This window comes from Pelecanus crispus, chromosome 2 (assembly GCF_030463565.1).
Source record: "Pelecanus crispus isolate bPelCri1 chromosome 2, bPelCri1.pri, whole genome shotgun sequence".
NCBI lineage: Eukaryota > Metazoa > Chordata > Aves > Pelecaniformes > Pelecanidae > Pelecanus > Pelecanus crispus.
Window position 1 is genome coordinate 22,207,142 of NC_134644.1, and position 13,404 is coordinate 22,220,545.

At 39.9% G+C, this 13,404-nt stretch overlaps 1 protein-coding gene across 1 annotated transcript in view; it reads right to left on the minus strand.

Annotated features, from left to right (window-relative positions):
• Positions 1 to 13,404, minus strand: part of PLXDC2 (plexin domain containing 2) — a 289,801-nt gene that overhangs the window by 176,986 nt on the left and 99,411 nt on the right. The window lies entirely within an intron of this gene.

Genomic DNA, 13,404 nt, shown 5'->3' on the forward strand with positions numbered 1-13,404 from the left:
TGTTAGACAGAGACTGATATACCCATAAAATATACTTGAAAAATCACCCATTTTTTCTCATTCTACCCACTACAGATTTTAATCCTAACAAGCACATACTAAAGCTGTCTCAACATGCTATTTTGTTTCCTTTCCAGACAAAGCACAGTGCCAGCAGTCAGCTATGATTCCCCATACCCTGTCCTTGAGACTCAATGACAGTAAAGCGCTAGCCAGTTGCACGGAAAGACATCTTTTACAGCAGTCTTATATTTCTATGTTAATGCATCTTGCTGCCAAGGTTTTAACCCACAGACTGGCTGACAGCCCATCCAGAACCACAGCAGCCACAGTAAGGTTTGGAAACCAGCTCTTTACATCTTGCAACAGGGAACTGATTCAACAACAGTTAGACTTCATTCAGTGTTGTAAGGGTACTGTGCAAAGATTTACCTGATTCCTGCACAGAATATGACCCTAGAAATTACATTTAAATTTCTCAAGAACATATTCATAGTCATTTTGGTTTTGTTCCTAATTAGCTCAATGCAGAGAAGTAGGAGGGCACAAACTCTGCCTCTGTACCACATATACTCACACTGTCAAACCACTTAATCTCATGCAAGTCTCAACCTGGTGAACTTAAATGGGACTTTAACAGTCCCTAGAACTGCTCATCTTCCACAGTGCTGTCAGTTCCACTCCACTGAAGAGTTAATCTTAAATTAATCTCTCTTAGTGCTGAATGCTGACTGCCTTCCTCAACATGTACACATCATTTACTCATGCAGAGAAATGGTTTGGTCACTACAGATATATCGTTCCATATTTGAATTATAGAGGGATAAATTATAAATTCCTGGATGTCTAGGTGTCCTCAACAAGTGACTGCTAAGCTTGCAGAGGCTGGCTCTCCTTGTGCAATATGTCCCACAGACCCATCACTTCCAACCCTCTATAGTTAACAGGCCTGGTCTACGGTATTTTCTCTTCAGATAAATGTAAGGACTGGGCTATCTAGCAGTAAAGGATGCAGTCAGGCTCAGTCAGTAAAAGACTCTGGCAGACTACACATCCCCACCTTACTAAGAGCTGTCTTGGCCACCTTTCTTCCCTGCCTGAGCAGCTCACTTGCTTCTGCTTTCCAGTTTCAGAAAGCATGTGCTCACTGTGACAGAACTGTCTTTCAAAATGCAGAGTAAACTCTTTTCTTCTTAAATGAGGGCTACTGACAGTCCCCATTTTCTAAACTGTCCATCCCACCCCCTCTCTTTTGTTTCAATTAGTCTTCAATATTTTCTGGAACGGCTTCAAGACCAGGACACCTTCCTAGGAGATGGAAGACCTCCTCCAGGGTAAAGGGAGCCTTGAACTCTCTGTCCCACTTCCCTGGAGAGTGCATAACCACTAGGATACCATGCAAGTACAAGACACCAGTACTTGGGTGTAGAAGACGAACAGAGCTTTTCTTGTTTCTTGCAAAGTCCAGCGCTCAGAAGTGCATTGCACACGCTGGTTCCTGAGGCAATTAGATCTCTTCTTGCAGCCCTTAACCGACCAGCTAATCCCTAGAAAGAAGCAGGGTTTCAGACATACAATGGGCATTGCTTGTTTTTATTTCTCATTTTCGGGTAACTCCCAGATCCACAGATGGATGTTTGGGATTGCAATTTAAGTATTAACAGTAAGCAAATAACACAAGGCTTTAATTCCACTTGGGAATTAGAAAGCTACAAATTTGTCATGAAAACACTGAGTCTGTAGGTGCTCAAGTCCTTTATCACATTTGTAACCTTAAACAAATTTGGGAGGAAGAGTTGCTTAAACGCTAATCAGTGTTGACAGCAAATGTCCCCTTGCTTCAAAGACTAAATCTGCTTCTGCAGCCCATGTATCACATATGAGTTTTCTGGTTTCATGTCAGTCATCTGGAAGTTTCTCATAGTTCGGTACATTTGGGCACATTGTTTGGCTCTAAATGAGCCCCCAAAACCACTGACACTTCTATGAACCAGGGCCTTTCAAAAGCCTGTTATTTAACTGAACTCTATTGCATAACTCCTAGTGGCCATTTTCCCTCTTTTCCATTAACGGTAAACCAAAAACTCACAACTCCTTGTGCCCCAAATTAATCTCCATTTCTGCCTGGTTATGCCAAAAGCTGCAGATCTTCCACACACTGTATGCTTGCCTTCACGTGATTTAGCTAAGCTGTTTCTAAGCATCTGTCTGGTATCATCTGTTTGTAAAAAGGGCTGAAGCATATATCACTTTTTACCTACTCCTGGAGGGGAAAAGTAATAAAAGACAGCACATTCAGCCTCCTTCTCTCACATAAATGCAGTAGGAAGGGAAAAAGCAACAACTTACTTTATTAGTCCCATCAGTTTTGCTGAAGTAAGGAGACTGAAAGCTGTGGGAGAAAACTTGTGGTGTCATTAATACAGCTTCTCCACAGGAAACACGGGCTTATCAATAGATTGTTTTTCAGCTTAAGCTTTAAAAACCAGTGATTTCACAAGCACCAACTGAAACAATTTCTTTTAGGTTTGTAATGCACTGGTACTCAAACATTTGCAAAATGAATCTCCCTTCACCTTTTCTTGTGTTCGCCCCCACCCCAACTCCTCACTGTGTGCCCTGCCCCAGACACCCCCTTCCTCCCTCCCCCTGCAGGGTATAATAACATAGACTGACTGTTCCCTTCAATTTCCTTGAACTCCAAACCGCATCTCCCCCCATCCAACGTAAGCTATCCTTCCTGTATCCTGAATGCTGGCACCTGTTCCAGGATTTCCCTGTATAGGTCTGTAGCCCCATCCTACCAGCTACACACCTATACAGGGAGATCCTCCTTTTAGGTGTTTCCTCAGGTTTCCTTCTGCCACCAATTCAGTAAATCAGCACTTTGTAGCCCTACCCTGATCATCTCCTCCCTTTTCCTCAGCTGCCTGGTCTCTCCAGATCAGCCTGTGCTCTCCCAGGAAGACGCACGGTGTCAGACCCCATGTTGTATCCCTTTTGTTTAGCCTAGCTGCCAGGGAGGACGAGGAGCAGAGCAGAGAGGAAAAGGTGATGTTGCATGCAGAGACTGTCTCGTAGCCTCAGCCACAGGCTTTGCCCCACTTGCTTGCTACCTTTTCCCAACCTTATTGTCTGAAATTAGATGCTCTCCTCTTCAGTGACCTGTCAGAGGAAGACAAAACAGCAGAGGGGAGAGTAAGACTGTGTGGAGCTCTGCACAGAGTCAGAAAATCACTGCTCTGATAAGCAACATGACAAACCTGAACTCTATTTTGCTATCATATATTTTCTCAGTATCACAAAAGGAATCTTATTTCTGGTTTTAAAATTTTAAAATTAGGACCTTTAATATCTGAACTTATTATCAGAAATGTGTTACATTATGAGTGCATAGAAACAGCACTGGGCTTATTTCACACTCTTCAAACCTGTGGACAATGAACTTACATGCTTTAATTTACAGAACAGTTTATATGCATATAATAATTTGTTACTTACTGTTCCATGAATAAACATAACACAAATCACTAAGAAAATCACTTAGTCAAGGCAATAGCAAAACAGTGAAGTGGTTTGCATGAACGTAGGGACTGGCATAAAATGCGTGTGCACATTGAGTCCAGTGAGACGTCTAGATTCCAGGAAAAAGAAGAAGATAATTTACTGATGATACCTAAAATACAGCAACGCCATAAAACTGCTAGTCATAGAGTGGGCTTGTCTTGCCTCTTTTAGAAAACTCAGATGCTAGACAACTCAGAAAAAGACAGAATTCTAGTATTCTTCTACTGCACGATGCACCATATATCCAAGAAATGGACATCTTTAAATCTTGAAAAATGATCTGGAAGCCATACATTGTGCATTACAGTGATTAGGAGTACTTGCTGGTGGTCTGCAGAGAGCTGATTAGTCACAGCATGCTGCTTTCTCTGTATTCAGCTATTAAATAACATTTAAAATGTTAAACTCGTATTAAATATTTATTTGATATTTATTGTTCCATGTAAGCAATTGCTGCAATTGCCACAGGAATATTATTCTGTTGCCAGAAAGAGGATAATGATCTATGCAATGGCAAACAGGCTGGGAAGTAGGCCCATGAGGCAACATCTCTGTTGAAACATGAATTTGTGAACAATTTGTATTACCAAGCCCTTTGGCCAGCATTGCTCAACATGACTGAGCATTTCACATTTTGCACATGCCTGAGGGAAGCATCCTAAAGAGGCATCATTTTTGCAGGGTGACCTATTAGCACTTTCTGAACATCATGCCATCCAGAAACATGTCCCCGCAGACATCCACCAATTCTTGATCTTCTGGTCCTTCTCATTAGTAATCTCAGTTTCTTCTTTATGTTGGCACTATCCACACACAGTTCAAGACTTAAAATTATAATCACTTCTTCCAGGATCGGTAAATGCAGGTATGCAACCTCCTGAAGATCTAATGATTTCAGTGGAGTTGTGGATGCTCAGAGTCCCTTTGATGTCAAGCCAGTTCCAGCATGGCATGGTGTCTGGAGGTGGGAGCCTCACTGAAACATCCAGCCATGGAAAAAGGAGTTGAATTCAGCTGTAACAGACTCCCACATTTCTGGAAACAAGTACTGCTATCTTGGAACAAATCTATATGCCCCATACAAAATCAGGTGGAGGAGATCACTGCCCCTACTTTAAAATCCTCCTGAATACTACAGTTCTGAAGGTTGCTCTGGCTCTAATGTTACTGGATTAGCTTTCCCCAAGGATCAAACCTTTTTGTCCTAACTAACTTGAAATCCTTTAAACCTGGAATATACTAGGTGATCAACACCAAAGGTTTTTCCCCTTGTGTATGGAAGACATTTCAGGTAGGCGGGTTGCCTATAGATAATAACTTCTGTTTAGATGTTTTGAAAGAGTTTAAACTTAAATTTTGTCTAAAAGTAGCCCCATTTTTCTCAAACTAGCACTCACTAACACATTGCCTGCTCTGAAATTCCCCGTCATTTCTAGGAAAGTCACCATCGGGTCACTGTCAGGCATCGGCATTTTCAGTTAGGTAACTACTATTTGCGGGGAAGAAGGACTTGCCAGAAAGGACAAAGTTCAAGAACACAACATCCCCCATTAGCATAGTTCAGTTCTAGTCAAAACAGCTTTTTTACTTCCTTATATGAAATTAAAAACCCCCAAATCAAATCCAGATGTCCTATGTTTAGTTATTTATTTACATTTTTTAGAAGCAGAAAGTGATGTAGGAGTGGTGAGAAACAGTTTGAAAGCTCTGAGAAAAAAGCCTTGATCCCAGAAGCACTGCTAAAACTGTTGTAAAACATGTTTTTTCCTCAACCAAAATACTAGGGGGGGGAAAGAGAAAGAAAAGAAAAAAAACCTAATGAACAGTTTATATTCAAACTAACTAAAAAAAAAAAAAACCTTAAGTACTAACTAAAAAAAAAAAACCTTAAGTGCTTCTAAACACTTTTTATGTCTTTCTACCCTGTATTGTGATTCTAACCAAATACAGCTGCTTTCTCCTTTACTTATTGAAAATGCAATCAGCAATGAAGTTAATTTGCGTCTGACCAAGCCTCTTACACTAACTGATTATTTACAGATGCCAAGTCTCCAAGTGAAATTTTTGCCACCTGTTTTCAATTTCAGGATTGGCAATTTTGTATTTCCACAGCTTACTGACCTCGTGCAGGGCTATACCATCTGTTGTTGTATTCCTCATGCTCAATCACCAGTTTCCACAGGACATCAACAACATCAGAATAGCTTTATCAGGAGTTTTCATCCTTTACACAAGGAGACATACTAAATACTACAGCCTAGAAATATCAAAACTGTCTTCCATATCAAAAAGAAGCTTCAGATGAAACTTTGATTACTTTTCTTTAGTAAGTGGTTTCATTCGAGGTGTGAATATGGTTTATTTATATGTCAAATTAACAATATCAAGATGTTTCCATGCATTGTGCAGGCCAACTTTCACTGCATTTTGATTTGGATATCCATTATCTAGCATAAACATTTTGTACGGCCTGAAATTCTTCAGGAGAACCCATATGATTCACAGAAACAGTGCTAGCAACATTAAAATCTATGTATTAGAAAATATAACAGTTTAATCCATTTAAAAAGGGAAATAAATACACTTGGGAAATAAACAGAGTTTGTTGGTGATAAAGCAATGAACAGAAACACAGAATAGCTTAATTTTTCCACCAATCTGCAAAGGATATGTTGCTAAATAGTTTTGCAAAACATTTTCCTATTTCAGAGTGAGACTCTTTTTCCAAAATATATCACCAATATTATTTAAGCTAGCTATGACTCATCTTACAAACTAATTCCAACATGTATTCTTATCACAATGATTACTAGGTGGTATCTGTAAGAGGAGCCAGCTACAGAAAAGCCCTGTTCAATTATCCAGTCTGTAAATTGCAGCACAAACCTCTAGGGGATGCTGTGTGTATTAAATTCATACCACATTTTCACTTTTGGACATTTTCCACTATGGAAGCCCCAGCTGATACCAACCCACACGGCCTACAGTTGGTTGACACTATTATTTGTTGCTTCTATGATCATAATGGCTAAGTTTCCTTGCTATTGACAAGACCCGGGGTGGTAGATGCCCTGCAAATGCAGAAGGAAAAGACTGTTCCGTCCTTCCTGTTGCTGCAGAAAGCGTTAAGCATGAGCTAAAGGCTGTGCTCTGAGATAAGCTATAGAGGATGACTGATTCCTCGTAATATTTTAATCAGTTTTAAGCATAACCAGTACAAGACTGAAGACACCTTGCCTGCAAATGCAGTGTTTTCTGAACTGCTGAGCATCTTCCCTCTCCTCAGATGGCACAGTGGCAGAGCAGGCAGCAGGGCTCTGGGAGAGGGGGAGGTCTGAGAAGGGCGCTCTTTCCACAGCTTTGTAGTGGGATGTCAGGGGTGGAAGGGGCGGCCACAGGCATGAAGGGCAGAGTGGGCATGGGTGGCAGACCATGGAAATTTCACTTGGGATAGGAAAAAGGGAGACTGGGCTGAGAAATATTGACCTAAGGCTGGGAATAAGGGGATGGAGGAAAATTATGACTTTTTGCTAAGACACCAAAGCCCTTAAACTGATTGTTTCCCCATTTCAACACCAACCGCAGAGACTTCAGTACAGTTTTCTCCCCACTGCAGAAAATTACAGGTGTCCCCATCCCCCAGTTCAAGAGGCAACTGAAGCTCTTTCCTCCTCTCCAAAAGAAGCTTCTCAGCCATTCCCCTCAGGTCCAGTATTTGGTAGAGGCAAGAGACAGCACAAGACCAAAAGGCACACTCCAGCAAGCCACTGCTCTTCCAAACCCGTCAGACTGCAGTTACAGCTCTCATGCTGCTGCTGATAGACACAGAACCCTTTATTCCTCATAACAATTTGATTAACCTTCTGCATATCATTTGCTCTCGCTCTGTCTCTAGAAGAGTGAGGGCCACTTTGGCATCAGTCTGAAGCCAGTAGAGTTTTTATGTCTTTTGCTTGAAGAACTCCGCCAGGCAAAAATTAGACAGGATTGTGGCCCACTTGCTGCAATGTCCTCTGACCTCAGTTAACACTGACATAAAACTAGAAGTATGCTGTTGACTGGTGCGCAGCTATTCCCATTGTACAGGGGTGCATCTGAGGTCAGAATCTGACTCAAACTGCTTGCCAAAGACTGCAAAATATTATGAAAGAATGGCTAACAGAAGCTACCCACACCCACTGAGCCGTGGATGTTCAGCTGAGAAGCAGATGTTTTAAGGGTCAGTACTTCTATAATAAGTAAACACATTTATTGCAATGTAGAACACTGAGCTAATAATATAAATACCAAGTAGGACACTTGAAATACCATGCAAACAACAACATACATCTGAAAAATAACTACAACAAATGCTTGTTTTTCATCAGAAAGATCACAGGATCAGCAGCTGTTTACTGCTTCAGCACAGCAATTACAATGCAAGCTTAGCCAATGTTTCCAGTAAAGCCTGCTCCCATCCATCCCGTTTCTAATAATCTGTGACATTTTTTCCTGGGTCTGATATTCAGAGAGCTTGCTGTCCAAAATGCTAGCTGAGTTACTCTCAGGGCAAGGCCAAAAGATCACGTGCTCTGCTTTTCAGATGCAGTTAGCTAAAACTAATTCGCTTCGTTCTTTGCAAAGACCCCCTGTTTCTTACTCAGCAGTATAATTGTAGAACACAAATAACGAAGTTTCTGAAGACTAAACATTTTAATTAGAAATGAAAAAAAGCCCTGCCGGAAAAAGAGATCTTTGCATTTACTTTTGTTTCTGTGATTTGGCTAAATAAAATACACTGATAGCAGCTAAGCTTTCAGCCAAGAAGGTGACACCCACACAGATTCAAGAACAGACCCAATATTTGGACTTCTGCTGACTTTGGTGGGCTCTGGGTCAGCCCTCAATAAAGCAAATAAAGTCTCACTTTTACCAGGGGTCCTGCTTGTCTGGGTCCCTGTGCAAGTTCTCCAAAAGCTCCTACCCTTTCAGAGGTAAGCCACAGAGCCTCGCTTGGCCCGTTAGCAGAAGCTTGAACTGTGAGTCTGGAACACCAAATTGGGGCAAGAAGAGGCTGTCGGTTACAGGGGGGCTGCCTGTGCCCATGTCTGCCCCTGCCATGGGGGTGCCTTGCTCCAACCGCCCCCCACCTGCCCACTTCAGACCTGTCCACTGGCCCCATCTGGCGTACCAGGTATGCTGGAGGGTTAGAAATGGGTACAGAGCACAGCATCACAGTCAAGAAGAGAGACTCTTGCATTTGCTGCACTGTCTTTTCAGACACCTTCAAAACTGCAAAAATACATAAACATGCTCAAATGTGGGAGCAACTTTCTCACCAGACCAGTCTAACTATTGCATCCACATGGACATTTTGTATTGTTCTACATACCAACAATTTTGTTTTTATTTTTCATTTTAGTCAACATGTTAAGGCAAAAGCACCATCCACTCTTTTTCTTTCAGGAGAGAAAAAGGCTAAAAATCACAGTGAAAATGCAGATATACACGCACATTTTTGCTAGCATTTTGCTGAAGTCTTGCAGACAGGTCTCATCACTCCTATTTCCTTTTCTAGAAGGAAATTTGACTTGTCCTTTATTGTTCAAAATTTTAAAACAAAAGCCCTACCTACTGTTCCACAGAACTCCCTTTCATAAGTTAGGACTTTCACACAAAGCACTGAAGCTACTGCATGAGAAGCAAGCAAACTATGGAGCCCACTCACAACCCAGCAAAGAACTCATAATCCATTCCAATGTGCTTAAAACCCTCTTTTGACCTACAGTTTTATATGTACCAGCCCAGGTAAAGGAAACTAGTTTGCTGCCTCCATTAACCAGGCAAGGCTTTGGAGCAACTAAGGAAGCACTTGCATGTAGAGTGTCATCTAGAATTGTACTGGTTTATTTTCTTCTTTGAATATAATTTCTACCTATTTATTTATTTATTTTTAAATTAAGAACATACTCTTCTGCTTGGATGAAAACAATTTCCGTCTTAAGCTTCTGTAGTCTATAAAGGTACACACATGTTTCTGATAAACTGGGGGTTCTTCCTCTGTCCCTGAAGTAAGAAATGTGAATACAACTGTTGATACAGGTAAACATGGGTCAAGATTAGAAAACTCAGGAGCTGGACTGAGCCACCAAATTTAGAAAGTGAATTGGGTAATGTCAGATGCCAGGATGAAGGAAGAAGCTTTTCATCAGAGTATCAGCTAGCACCCTCTGGTAAATGGCATGCAGGGTGGCAAGAGCTCAGGTAAATATCCCATCACCAGCTCTGTATCTGGATTTTAAATCAGTTCTAAGTTATAAAACTGCTTGCAGAGTTTCACATTACTGACCTTCTCCAAAGATTTACTCCTGATGTATTCTAGCTCCTTAATATGGTTCTATCTAGAATTTCCCCTTTTGTTTACTGGTTGGATAAGTTTTCTCAAATAGAGTTCAGAAAGCCATACTATTAACATAGATTTCAAAAATGCTGAGTTTTCTGAGTTCAAGCTGTTAGGATTTATACAGTTTTACACCTGCACATTGCAGCTCTGGATTAGAAAAACACAGATAATGAAAAAGGCTATAACAGATACATGGATGACTTGCTTATTTTCATTGGCCAAGTAGTGTCAAATGGAAAAAACAAGAGTTTTAAAAAACAAGTTAAGATTTAAAACACAGCTGGACAGAGAGACACGTAGTTTAAAAGCATAAATTAACTGTGAGCTCTAATGCTCTCTACTGAAAACAGTACAGTCTGGTCTAACATGAAAGATTTAATCCATGAATATAGTCATTAATTTCAGTTGTATTTCCCTAATTCAGAATGAGATTTATGCTATTTGCACAGTGGAGGCCTGCAGGACAAGACCAATGACTGTGATAGAGGGCTTTCACAAAACAGCTTTGTTCGTGCTCTCCTTCAAAAAAAGCGAAGGTACAAACAGAGCTGGAGGCCTAATTCCTTTCATATACAAACCATCTCTTCCAAAATTATACAATTTAATAATCTCATAATAGTCCTTTAAACTTTAGATTTCCGCGAATAAATAACTTAAAATAATACACATAAACCAAACAGCTAACTTCAGCTTCTTAAGGAGACCTGGATATAAGGATATAGTGATGTACAGATCATCTCTACATGGAAAGCTTGTGACTGGACAGAACAACAAGTAAAGAACTTAAGTCCTTTAGATTTTGGTTCAATATAAGGAAATTACAAACAGAGTTATACAATAGGACATTATATTTAACTGCTTTTTATGTACATTTTTTTCCTTGTGAAAGGTAAAGCTTTGGTTGCCTTTTAAAAACATATTAAGAATATGGAATCTAATCATCATTCATGTCTGTTAGCTGAACTTTTATCAAGCAACATTTTGCCTATTTTAAAATATTTTCTCCCTACTTTGGTAAAGCATTTAATCTAGATTAGTGTAAATTGACTGCCTGTTAAATTTTCTCAAGAATGCATGGGAAAATCTTTCAGGTTAATATCTAGTTGCTCAGCTGTGTTTTAGAAAATGTTTCAAACAATAATCTCCACGATGCAAAGCCTCTTCAGCAAGCTAAGCAAGTTTTACCAGTAATTATGTTATTAATCTTCAGTGTGACTTCAGTGATTTTGTGAATTCTACAAGTGTCAAAAAGTATAATTATAATTATACGTTAGCCTCTTTAATGTTGTAAAATACCAAAGTAGAAACAAAGACCTGGCATAGCAGAGGGAAAGCTCAGTGCGTGCAGAGTATCAACATAAGATTTACTCTCTAGATTTCCAGACGTAGAAGAGGAGATTTAACAAGACAACTACCACGGCAGTCTTAAAACTCAAATGTATTCAAAATGCAGTCAAGCCATTAGGAGTAATACACCAAAAAGTGTGACAAATTAATACAGTGATTTTGATACTTTAAAAGCGAAGACAGCGAAACTCCATGAACTCCACCAAGCACTTTGTTATCATTCTCAATTTTCAAGGAAATTGTTGTTCTAATAGACAGCTGTATATAATCCTAAAATTACTCTAAACCCATTTTCTATCTGTTCTCAGTCATTTACTCTGCAGAGACAGACAAGTTACTATGTTTTTCTTGTCTAATTTTGGGGTGGAAAACAGTCCCCTGATATGGATTAGTGCCTCTTGGTCTCGTGGAAGTGAGAAGCTGTTAGGGGGCATTTTAAGCCCTGAAGAATAAGGGTGAAGGATACTGAAAGTGTCTGAACTCAAGATATTTTCATTTTCTTCCACACAGCATGAATTTGAACCAGCAGTAGCACATGTACAAGTGTACTGTAATGAAGGTGAGGCTTCTTGGACATGCATTGAGACAAATAGCATCTGCCATAAACATTAATTAATTCTCACATCAGTGGGGGAAAAAAAAGAGCAAAATTATTTTGGATAAAATAAGGGAAGCATTTTATCTACACCTTGTAATTTTCTAGCTTTCAAAATAGGCTTGTGCTTCAGCATATGAAAAACAGATAGGCAAAGCATCAAGTGCATAACCTTCACCCTCCCATGACACATCCACAGGTCTGAATAATGAAAACACATAGCAGAACTCTGGAAGTTTATCAGCTCTACACCTGCTCACATGCGTTTTATTCGACACAGTTACAAGAATGCAAAAGGTATCAAGATACAGGGCCAAACTTGCTCAAGGGCAGAATCTCAACTGATTGGATACTCTCCCCATCGTTCCCTGCCCCCCCCCCCCCCCCCGCCCCGAAAAAGAAGTGCAACACTCTGCAAAAGGAAACGCATCCTGAAGACAAAGTTCTCATGAGTGTGTGGCACCTTCCTTAACACCCCAGGGGATAAATGGATAAGCTCTTTCTTCCCAATAAAATGTTTGTAGAAACTATAGGTGTAAAAATAACCAAACACAAAAAAAATCCAGTGGTCTTATAAAATATTTTCCAGGTTTTATCACCCAGGTTTTATTATTTTTTCAGGATATAAGTGCTGCATTTTTCTTCCCAATTTTACCTGGAGATAGTAATTTTTAAGATGTGTCAGACTGTGAAGCTCAGTCCTACAGGTAAACTGGCAGCGCTGTCAGGAGCTATACAAAATGCTCTGCAAAGTCCTGTAAATCTTAATTTCTAAATGCAACTGACTGAAGAGTGAATATACATTGTGAGATCCAATACAGTGATTCGTTGTCAACAAACTACTTATCAGCGACGGTTTAATAGCACCAGTATTTTCTAAAGCATTGTAGTTCCTCTGATTGCTGAAATAATGGTGTCTTTATGAACTAGATTCCAAGTCAAGTAAATCCCTGGTGTGACTCAGATGTGAGGCTACAGATTACAGACATTTTCCTATCTCTTAAAAATATCTCTGCAAGAGAAAATTAAGTAAATTTCTCACTCTAAAAGTGTGCTATGCTCTCAAAACAAGAATACAGCCTTGCAAGCAGATTGCTGCCTCTTTCATTCATGCCCAAAGAGTATGTTAAGAACATGGGAAGACCTCCACTGAGTTACACTGCCAGCATTAATTGCTGTTTCATGAAGAAATATCAAAGAAGAAACTAGGGACCAATGGAGAGAGTGATTCACTGCCAATTTCTTGCCAGGAAAAGTACTTCAAAGAAAGCCAGTGGAGTATTATCAGCTGGGATAGAAAGGGGAAAAACATACACCACCTCAATGAATGTAGTGCATTCACCATGGACACACTGACCGCTGATTTAAATTCTAGTTTCAAATATCTGGAAATCTTTACATTAATAATGCCCAGATTTACCTGTAAAAAGTTTGCTCAGGATAGTAATCATTCTAAAATGGAAAATTAAAATGATACAAATGTCTCTTAGCATTTGTAAAATCAGGAAAGTTT